Here is a 12,507-nt window from a genome sequence, read left to right on the forward strand (position 1 = left end):
TATGCAACATATTGAATGGTGGATGTATGTTGTCTGTATGAGTGCATAAAACATGGAATAGATTAAGCCAATCTGCAAACATAATTCAGGGATAAGTGAAGAACGCAACGGAAGACTTAAAGAAATATATGTGTACATGTGCAAATCCCTGAAATACATATACATACCAGGTCATACTTACAAGTGTTGCTATCAAAATTACAAGTATCAAATTACATCATCTATTCCCAAAAAGAAATCCCAGAATTCCCGCGCATCAGGACATGGCTCACAAGAACCCTCCTGAAAACTGTATGAAAGAAAATGCAGCCTCATCATTCTCGAACTCCTGCTCTGCCTCAGGGGTCGCATCAAGATCTGCAACTAAGACAGAGTCTGGTGGGTGTTTAACACCGCCCCAGAACGTGGGAGTGAGTGATCAACTCAGTGGAACAATAAAGCAAAGGTTAACATGTTATCCATTCAATCAAGCAGCAATGATAAAGCAGAACAACCAAACATGTCCTAAGTACTCTTGTTAGTGCAAGGATGTATGCAGAATGATGCGTGCCCTCGCACGTACACCCTCAGCGTCTTCATCTTACGTTACGCATGACACCACCTCAAATGCTCCACCTCTTCCAGGCACATGCAATGCGGTGCATGCACATGATTACCAAGTTGTTATTAGTCCTTTTCATACAGCAGGATTGGGAAGCTAAGGTACCTTCCTCATATCAATTTCTAAACATTGATCCATTCTAGGGTCGTCAGTTCTAGACAATCTCATACGATCATATAGTTTTAGGTCGCTGCAAAGGGCTCGTCACCAATCAATGCACGCCTATCATACCTTCGTTACTATAATAAGGCTCGTTACCTCAATGCGGTATCCAGGTATGCTCGAGGTCCCTACAAAGGGCTCGTCACCAATCAATGTAGGCCGACAGCACGAATATAGTGTCTCATACCACCATAATCGGCTCACGAGTTTGGTTGCTCACTGGTCACTACGGGGAGGCTCGTCACCCCAGCGTAGGCCGACAGCTCGACCACGGTGTCCCATACCACCATGTCCGGCTCATGAGTCTTAGCCGATCAAGGTACAACGATTAACAGGATTTGCACTGGTAAGTTTGCTACCCTAGATTCAAACAATAGCGTCCATACATGGTGAACATACATCGGACAATCGGGTTACTTGATGAACTCGACTAGCACAAGCGCACGTTGGGTTGAATGACATAGAGTGCGCAAACACTCCGTGTGGCCAAACCACTACCGACAACTCTAATACGACTCGGGTTCGTCAAATCACGTCCTACGTGGCGAAAGCAACCTCAGCCACGAACTCAAGGCCGATTACCGATTTCCTGGACTAATTCATAGTCCCAAACACATTCCACCACAATAGATATTCATATCAATAATCTAGAATAGTAATGGAACAACAACTCAAATAATGTGGTATGTAAGCATTTGAAGAGTATCAACTTAACATGGATTCTCACATAAGTAATACTTGAACTTAAATAACAAGGAATATGACTTGCATGTGATAAATCATACACATCAATAGGAGTGTTGAGAATCGCTTCTTAACGCCCGCAATTAGGTTAATATATTACACTTTAGATCATTCAGACACTTCTACAAACACTTATAATACATAGAGCAACATACATGACGTATGTTGAAATACACGCATTTGGACAATTCCTTTTACCAAGGAATTGTCGCACATACAATTAGCATAAGTACATGACAGATAATCATGGCAAGTACACGTTCATATTTTATACGTATACGGTACTTCCTACATACACATAGAATACACAAATCTCAATATAACATATGCATATCAAGAATGCAAAATAAACATAGCATTTAGCATGTGAAATCTCATCCATAGCAAGAATAAACCATTCACTGGCATTGAAAGCCTTGAAAACCATAACCTATACAATTAAAGTCCGCACCTTAAACCAGAAATAGCGCACCGAACTGATTCAGACGATATGTCTTCGTCAACGGCGACTAGACAACCCAAGGCAAGAATAGAAATGAGCTACAACAACACATAAACTATTCTAAGCTCTAAAACAGATTAGGGTTAGGTTAACTTACCAAAGAAGGAACTTAGAATCACCGGAATAACGATTCAAAAGTGGAGGTTTAAGGATGAAGAGTAACAGGAAAGAATCTAGGATGATTCACCAACTTCTCTCTCACTTTCTCTCTCTTTTCCTCTCTCTTTCTTAGCTAGGGTTAGGAAATTCGTATGGAAAAGACAGTTAGGGTTTTAAGGTCTATATATAGGCCTAACATTGATAAAAATAGCCCCAGGGCCAAGGTATACTTAGGTTATAACCAAAACAGGCTTCTCTCGATCCACGGAACACTTCTGGTGGGCCTTTTTCCACGTGCGGTAGGACTTAAGCTCACTGACCATGGATCTAGGTCAGACTGAGTTTTCGTACCGATCGGATATTCAGATCAACCGTGGCGGACCACACTCAATTCAACGGTCACTGAAACTCGATCAGGTCCACAAGCACTATAACCTGCCTGGGCCATCTTCCCTGATTCGAGGGTGAAATTGGGTCAGAATTCAATGGTCAGATTGCTTAAAATCGTCGCGCAAGCGACACGACTCAGATTTCATAAAATCACATTTAATTTCTCACCGTTCTCACACTCTTCACTCCAGACTCAATCAAATCGACCCAGAACATCATCTGGACTTGATTTTTGAGGTGATCGCCAAGTCCAACATGGTGACCAATACTGCCTAAGATCATCGCTATCGGACTTTCGACGCGCGGTCCAGGTCCGATCCAGAACTTCCAAAAATTCCCAAGAACAACTGGATTTAGCGTTGAATCCCAGATTTTAGAGTAACCTAGCGCTAATGATTCTACAAGTTTTAAGTCATGCAGATCAAATTTAAAGTGATTGATGCAAATTTCACAAGCAATCGAGTTTAGCGCTAAATAACCCACAAAAACTTCTAAGGAGAATGGAGGTAGTACTTGGGACTTGGCACAAAATTTTTCGGGTCATTACAATATCCAACACCGTCCGTTCGTTTTATTGGGTGTGGGACCCACCCCACACGTGTAGCATGTGTGTGGGGGAGGGGGCACCTTAATGTATGTTTTTTATATCCTCACCATCCATTGTTATGACGATGGGACTCCACCTTGATGTATTTGTTATCCAAGCCGTCCGTCCCTTTTTTTTAGGATGGTGAGACCCACCCACACGTGCTACACGTGTGGGGTGGGGCCCTACCTTGATACATGTATTTTTTACCCACACCGTCCATATCTAGATGGTGTTATGTGGGATGACCGTGATGTATGGGTCTGACCCACCTTATGTATGTGTTGTATATCCAGTCCGTCCATTCTAGTTGGACGTGGGACTCCACCGTTGATGTATGTATTGTATTTTCACACCGTCCATCTCTGGACAATGTGCCATGTGGGGCCAACCATGATGTACGGGTCTTATCTACACCGTCCAGATCGCTAAATGGTGGGTCCCACCACATGATGTATGTGTTTTCAGCCACGCCATCCATCTGATTTTTGGACAGGTGGGGCCCACCTTGTGATGTGTTGTATATTCACACCGTCCATCCTCATGGCCCCCGCATGATGTATGTGTTTTATCAGCGCCGTCCAGCCCGTGGACGCCGCATATGATGTATTTATGGCCCGTTGATGAGGCCCAATATGATGTATTTATGACCCATCTTGTTGGCTCACCTTGAGGTATATGTTGTACATGTGGCCCATCTATTTTGCTAGATTATGGGCGGCCCCATAAGGCCCATGTAATGTATTTATGGCCCATGAGTAAGGCCCATTGTGATGTTTTTGTGGCCCATTTGGTAGGGCCCATTGTGATGTTTTTTGTGGCCCATTTGGTTAGGCCCAATATGATGTTTTTGTGGCCCATTTGGTGAGGCCCATTGTGATGTTTTTGTGGCCCATTTTGTGAGGCCCATTGTGATGTGTTTGTGGCCTTGGATGAGGCCCGATGTGATGAATGAGAGGCCCATATGATGAGGTCCAATGTGATGTATATGAGAGGCTCATATGATGAGGTCCGATGTAATGTATATGAGACCCATATGATGAGGCCCGATGTGATGTATATATGGCCCATATGATAAGGCCCATTACAATGTATGAGAGGCCCATTTGGTGAGGCGCAATGTGATGTATATGAGGCCTTTGTGTAAGGCCCAATGGGATGTGTATTAGGCCATTATGTGAGGTCATGGGCCCACTATATGTTTGGTTTTATGTGTGTGAGGCCTGTATCCTAGTCCGTACTGTTCCGTAGGCTTCCGTGGTCCTCTCGGTCAAATTTCGATAACCTGCGATCCATAATCAGCAATTGTGTGTGACCCTGAGTCGTATCCCGTATTTCAAAGTCGGCTCGACCCGAGACTTGTATCCTAGTGACTACGTCGTCGCCGTGGTTCCAATGTCGCGTCTCGTGCGCTGAGGCGATACCCAGACCAGGAGATGAGGGCCCGCGTTCAGTTCGAGGAAAACGCTGCGCATTTGCAATCCCAAGAGAATCTCTACAACATGTCCCATCAATCAAGTACACATCAATCACATCTCATGTTAAGTACACATCACCTCACACTCCATCCCCAAGCAACCCCAAAGTCAAACTCTCTCTCTTACAACCCATACATGTCAAGTACACCCATTACCCATCACTCACTCACCCATCCCTCTCTGTCTCACTCTCTTCACATCGCATCCTCTTTCTCTCTCATTTCTCCATTTTTTTTCGAGCAAGCAACCCAACGTCCAAGCTCCTCCAATCTCCATGAGAGAGCTTAGTGTGGCCCACCTTCCTACAACCCAATCCCACCATCTTAAGTCCATCTCAACCTTTAAAAACGTTCCCTTTGAGCTCTAGAGGCTATAGGCAGAAGAAGGAAGAGGAGATCAAATGTGGGTGATTTTATATTTGATTTTGTGATTTAAGGGCCCACTTATGGTGGGACCCATCTTGATGTATGTTCATGGAGGAGCTCATAGTGGCGGAGCTCCTCCCATCTCTGCTGTTTCTTTCTCTCTCTTTCCTTTTTTTTATGATGATCATGATGTGTGGCCCACTTAATGTGTACGGCGCATTCAGACCGTCCAGGGCCAACAGGCCCACCATAATGCATGTATTTTTATCCAAACCGTCCATCGAATAGACCGCCTTGCTGCCCCTTTGGAAGGTCTGGATGATGCGGAAACACAAATATCAACTTGCTTCATATGGTGGGCCACGCTGGCGTGGACCCCACCTTGATGCATGACGCATCCAACCCGTCCATCCATGGACCAGCCACACTGTCCAGGCCGTCTAGGGCCTGGACTAGACGCTGACATGTTTTTAATTAATAATATATATGTGTGTGTGTGTGTGGTGTGATCCACATGATCTTTATATATATAATATACTAATACAAATATAAATGTATATGTATATGTAGGATGGGCCCTACGTGGGATCCACCTCACGCATGTATTATATACATGCCACCCATCCGTTGTATGGTGTGGGCCCACCCACACGTATCACACGTGTGGGCAGGTGGGCCCCACCTTTTGTATATGTTATAACCACACCGTCCCTCCACTTACCTAGGACGGGCAGGAGCTTTGATAGCCACCATGATGTACGTATTGTCCCTGCCATGTGTGTGGCCTGCCATGATGTAAGGGTCATCTCCAGACCGTCCATCATCTGGACGATGTTGTGGACATCACTGTGATGTAGGTTTTTGCTCCACATCGTCCAGTTGTGGACCCCACTTCCCACACATGAGGGCCACTTGGTATATATGTATCGTCCAGGCCATCCAATGTAGCCCACCTTGAATGTATGTATTTCCCCCACCGTCCAGCATCCAGATTGCTGGATGGTGGGCCACACCCTGACGTATGTGTTTTATCAACACCATCCATCCATTTTTCCAAGATCATTTATGTGGAGGGCCCCGGTTTGATTTGGTGGGCCTGGGCGCTGCATCTTTTTAAAATAAATAATAATATAATAATAATGATAATAATATATATTATTATTATATGGTGGGCCCTACATGAGACCCACCTTAAGATGTGTTTTATCTAACCATCCATCTAATGGTACACCCACCACCAGTGATGTATTTGTTTCATCCACACCATCTAGAACATCTAGACGGTGCTGGACAATGTTTGGATGGTGCTGTGGACCCCACCTCAAAGTATGCTCCATATCCACACCGTCCATAATGTTTGGATAGTGCTGGACAACGTTTGGACGGTATCGATTTACATCGATAATGTGTGGGCGGTGCTGATCATCATTAGGGTGCCATGTACCCCATGGAATGATGTGTACAGTAATACACATGTTGCACCTGCAACTATTGAAATGATTTTTGATATGGTCCAAGCCCTATGAGGCCCATTGGTGCGGCCTATCCATGAGGCCCATCATGATGTATATTTAAGGCCCATGTGATAGGGCCCACCTATTTGAATCTGAGGCCCATGAGTGAGCCCCATTGTGATGTATTCGAGGCCCATGGGCGAGGCCCAATGTGATGTATTCGAGGCCCATGAGTGAGGCCCATTGTGATGTATTCGAGGCCCGTGGGTGAGGCCCAATGTGATGTATTCGAGGCCCATGGAATGAGGCCCAATGTGATGTATTCGAGGCCCATGGGTGAGGCCCAATGTGATGTATTCGAGGCCCATGAGTGAGGCCCATTGTGATGTATTCGAGGCCCATGGGTGAGGACCAATGTGATGTATTCGAGGCCCACGAGTGAGGCCCATTGTGATGTATTTGAGGCCCATGGGCAAGGCCCAATGTGATGTATTCGAGGCCTAATGTGATGTATTCGAGGCCTATGAGTGAGGCCCATTGTGATGTATTCGAGGTCCATGTGATGCGGCCCATAGTGATGTGTATGTAGCCCTTGTATGAGGCCCATTGTGCTGTGTATTAGGCCTTTGTGTGAGGTCACGAGCCCACTATATGTTTAATCCTATGTGGGTCACTCCTTGGGAGCAATGTTAGTTGAGTGTCCACATTGATAGATAATGATGGTTGGATGTCCACATTGTGACCTTCCCTTAGACCTTGTTAGGCCCATTCTCACCGATTGACGAGGCCGATTCCATTAGTTGAGGACGATTGTCGAGGCCGATTTCGATTGTCGATTCTGATCGTCAAGGCTGAATCCAATTGATGAGGACAATTCCATATGTCGAGGCTGATTGTTGAGGCCGATTTCGATTGTCGATTCCAATTGTCGAGGCCGAGTTCATTAACGAGGCCGATTCTGTTAGTCGAGGCCGATTATTAAGGCCTATTCCAATTGTCGATTCTGATTGTCGAGGCCAATTTCGATTGACGAGGATGATTCGGTATGTTAAGGTCGATTCCCGATTGTCAAGGTCGAGTCCGATTAACGAGGTCGATTCCATATGTCAAGGCCGATTCTGTATGCTGAGGCCGATTATCGAGGCTGATTCCAATTGTCGAGGCCGAGTTCGATTGACGAGGCTGATTCTGATTGTCGAGGCCGAGTCCAATTGATGAGGCTGATTCCTTTAGTCAAGGCTAACTGTCGAGGCCAATTCCGATTGTCGATTCCAATCCTCGATTTTGATTGTCGAGGCCGATTCTGTATGTCGAGGCTGATTTTAATTGTCAATTCCGAGTATCAAGGCCGATTCTGATTATTGAGACTGATTCTAATTATTAAGGCCGATTTCGATAATTATGGTCATTTCTGATAATTGTGGTCGTTTCTGATAATTGTGACCGATTCCGATTGTCGAGGCCGATTCCGAGTATCGAGGTCAATTCTCATTATCGAGGCTGATTTCGATTGTCGAGGCCGATTCCGAGTATGTGATAGCATAACATTATGATACATTCCCATATACATCATCTGCATGTTTGATTATGAGATATGGTTGGCCATTGTATATAGCAGGTTGTTCACAGGACTCCCTGATAGGCAGAGTTGCCCTACATGAGCACACGGTATGTGCAGGATTGATGCATGATTGGACTATGTGACTCATGCATCTTGTATTATGTGTTGTGATTACTACACGCCCTAGCAACATCAGGGTCGTAGCCTCCACATGCATATTGTGGATGGCCAGATGGGACACCAAAAATCTGTTCTACATGGAGTACTATAGATATCCCTAGGTGAAAGTCCCTAAACCCTCTTCATTTTAGAGGTTGCTCCAACGTCTAGATCGAGTGAATACATGAGTGCATGAGGGTCGTATACCTTTAGGCCGTGTCTCCCACTATGTCATGGTAGGTTGGAAGGAGGTGCAGCCTTACCTGCCCAAGAGAAAGGGACAAAGCTAGGCTGAGTTTGACCAGCTCAAGGAATGGGTCCACTATCGACGAGTCGGGTCCGATATTAGCAGGCGGATAGTGAGGTCTCTTCCACTCACCTTATTGTGTGCGATGGGGTGGCAATCTAGTTTGGAGTGTAATGGACCCCGATGATTTTTCAGAGAGGAACTGTACTGATATGTAGACTTATTGAGCAGGAGTTGCATACTTATTTATTCATTTATCACTATCCACTCAAGCTGGTGGTGCGTAACTATTTGTTACGTGTACTTTCGCAATGACCATGATTTCGATTGGGGCGTGCAACTAACCTAAGATCAGGAGTTTACCACATTGAGTCTAACTATCCAAATTTAGGTATGAGACTGGTTTGGATAGAAGTCCCTTGTGATGGACCCCATAGCCTGTGATATTAGGTACTATCATCCCGACTTCACACTCCAGCATGGTCATTCCATTCGCACCGCATATTGCATTACATCCGCAGCATATGACATTTTGGGTTACTATGTTTCTATATTTATATGGCTTGGATACGACTGACAGTATCCGTGGATTCATCAGGATTTACATATTGCATTGCATCATCGGCATCTAATATTTGGCTTGCTATCTCCGCATTACATAGCTGATCCATATTGCTTCATCAGTATATGATGTTGTTTTTATTATATTTCTGCATCACATAGCCTGGATAAGGCTGATGGTATATATAGGCCCATCAGTATGTTTTCACATTACTCTGATATCATATGATTTATGAACTTGTTAGTATTTATGATATTGTATGATTTATGAGCTTGTCAGTATTTCCGCTTACTCTGATTTCTTTAATATTGCTTACTTAGCACTTACCTTGTGCACACACTTTCACCACCCACTAAGCTTTCTATAAGCTTATGCACGATAGATGCATGCAGGTGGCATTAGGTTGCAGCAGCGTTAAGCATGGAGCATGCAGCGGTCTTCTGGAGCTTTGATTTTGACATATGTATTTCCCTTTCAGTATTGTATTCAAATGCTTATATTAGTGGATATGTGATGATGATGTTGCCTTTGTGATTTGGGTAAACTTGTGGTTATGCTTTTTACGAGATAAATGTATGTTGGAAAATCCTCCTTGTAGGATTCCAGGATCGGAATCTAGCATATGAGTGATGGGAGCCAAGAATAGGGTACTACGGAGGTTGTCGGCATCGAATTCAATGATCGGGATTCCTGTGAGTCCGATCTCCGAGTTTGGGGCGTGACAATGTGGGCCACTCCTTGGGAATAATGTTGGTTACATGTCCACATTGATGAGTAATGATGGTTAAATGTCCACATTGTGACCTTCCCTTATGTTGTTGTTAGGCACATTCTCATCTTTCTCTAGTGGGTTGATCTAATTCACTGGGCCCCATTGATATGTGCATGACCCATCTATTCATATTGGGCTAGCCCAAGATGTTAGGCCCCAATTGGTTGCTTGTAGGGTTATTTCTTTTTAATCTTGGAGTCCATCTTATTTGAACCCCCTAGGGCATTTAGTGGGCCATATGTTTCGGATCCTTAGGATTATAGGTAGGCCAACTAGGCCCAACTTTGATATAAGGAGAGTTCATCATCGTCGTAGACGAAAGGATCTGTGATAACGGATTTTGTATATCGAAAGTTGAGGGTCGATCTTTATGTTATGGTTTAGATCGGCTATCCATCTATGGACCTCGCCTTGTATATAGGCCAGTTATCGATACCGATTATGAGTATGTGATAACATAGAATCATGATACATGCCATATGCATCATTTGCATGCTTGTTATGAGATGTGGTTGACTATTACATATGCCATTGGCTAGGTTGTTTATATGACTCCCTGATAGGTGGAGTTGTCTCACATGAGCGCATGGTATGCGCAAGATTGATGGATGATTGGACTGTGTGACTCATGCATCTTGCATTGTGTGATTATGATTACTTTACGCCCTAGCAACATTAGGGCTGTAGCCTCCGCAAATATAGCGTGGATGATAGGATTAGATACCAAAAATTCTTATTAAGCACAGAGGCGCGAAAGATGTCCCAGGGTGAAAGTCCATAAACCCTTCTGGTACCATGGAGGATGCTCCAATGCTTAGACCGAGTGGATGTATGAGCGCATGAGGGCCGAATACCAGAAGACAGCGTCTCCTACTGTGTCGAGGTTGGTTTGAAGGGGGTGTGGCCTTACCCGCCCGAGGGTAGGGGCAATTGCTATGTTGAGTATGATCAGCTCGTAAATGGGTCCGCTATCGACGTGTTAGATAGATATTGGCTAACTATTGATCAGGCGGATAGTGAGGTTGCTTCCGCTTGTATGGTTGTGCATCCAGTGTAGGGCGGCAATGTGGTGTATAGTGTATTAGACCACGACAATTATCCAGAGAGAACTGTACTGATATATATGATGCTCTAGAGATGAGCTGGATTGATATGTGAATTGGTATGCTTAAGTTACATCTTGCACATGACATTGGCCATGTATGCCTTGCATCGTTTGGCCATGGTGTGACTGATAGCATTCATGCCTTCTATCGCATGGCCTTGGTATGGCCGATAGCATTCATGCTTTGCATTGCATAGCCTTAGTACGGATGTTAGCATTCATGGACTTACTAGCATGTTTTCGCATTACTCTGATATTACATACTTGCATTGCTACCTTGCGCACACACTTTCACCACTCTCTAAGCTTTCTATAAGCTTATGCACGATAGATGTGTGTAGGTGACGCCAGGACATAGTCGTAGCTAAGTAGGAGCAGGAGCGTATAGCCGAGCTTTTGGAGTTCCGATATTGTTATTGTATTTCCCTTTATGCACATTGTACTTAAAGTTTTTTTTATTATAGTGGATTGTTTTTTTTTATCATAGTGGATTTTGTGATGGAGTTCTGGTTATTGTTCATGGGTTATGCTTATGGTTATGCTTATTACAGAATAAATTCATGTTGAAAATCCTTCTTGTAGGATCCCAGAATCAAAACTTGATATATGGGTGCGGGGAGCCGAGAATGGGGTACTACGGAGGCTATCGGCACTGAATTCGAATTGAAAATTTTATGAGCCCGGATTTCGAGTTCGGGGCGTGACACAGTTACGTGGCCCACGATTATACAATGCCATCGTGGAAGTGAGTGTCATTGGATGTAAATACATCACGATAGTGCATTTGGCACCGTGAATTTGATAAGTAAAGAATAGGGGGTAATTAGTTTTTTTTTTTAAATGTCTATTTTAAAGGTTTAAACAATATTGGTGAGTCGGTCATATGTAATCTTTATGTTTGTGGCTAACTTGAGGTGAAATGACATATGTTAATAAACTTGTTACAATTATTCTATCAAATATCACATATTTAAACAAACTTGAAATATGTTAAAGAATTTCATTGTATTCTAATTACAAGGATCCAAAACATAATTTTTTAAATACCGGTGCATTTCAATTACAATATGTTAAACTCAACTAAGGATTTTAATTTACATGAATTCTAATGTACTTGGGAATTGAATTCTAATGCATTCTCCTCCTTGCTTTGTAGACATATTGTAACACCCAGTACTTTTCTGTACTCGGGTGTTACCATGAGAATCAAGTTTAGTGCAAACACAAATATGATTCATCTAGATATTCGCTTTTGATCTAACCTAAACTTGACCATTAAAAGGATTCCCATCCTTAGATCAGGCCATCCAACCATCTATTTTCAAAATGGATCTCCACATCAATTAAGAAGCCTATCTTTAGGAGTTCATTCTCTTTAAATAAATAGGATATAACCTTTCACCTTAAACTAGAAGCCGTGACCATAAGGTCCACTGTTTATCAGCTACATGCTTGAATGGAGAACAAAACACTACTAGAATGTGATGAGCCACCTATGTTAGGATTTCAATCACTCTAATATGCATAACTCATTATATATGCGTATTATGTGATCTAACTATTTAATTATGATTTAAAATAAATACTATAATACAACATAACTAGATACTCTGTGAAATATTATTTATATACTTTATAAGGATTTAAAATCTCATATCAAAATGATATAAAATTTTAATCCATATTATATCTATACACTTGTAGCATCATTTATATAAAT

This window comes from Magnolia sinica, chromosome 5, assembly GCF_029962835.1.
Source record: "Magnolia sinica isolate HGM2019 chromosome 5, MsV1, whole genome shotgun sequence".
In the NCBI taxonomy this organism is placed as follows: Eukaryota; Viridiplantae; Streptophyta; class Magnoliopsida; order Magnoliales; family Magnoliaceae; genus Magnolia; species Magnolia sinica.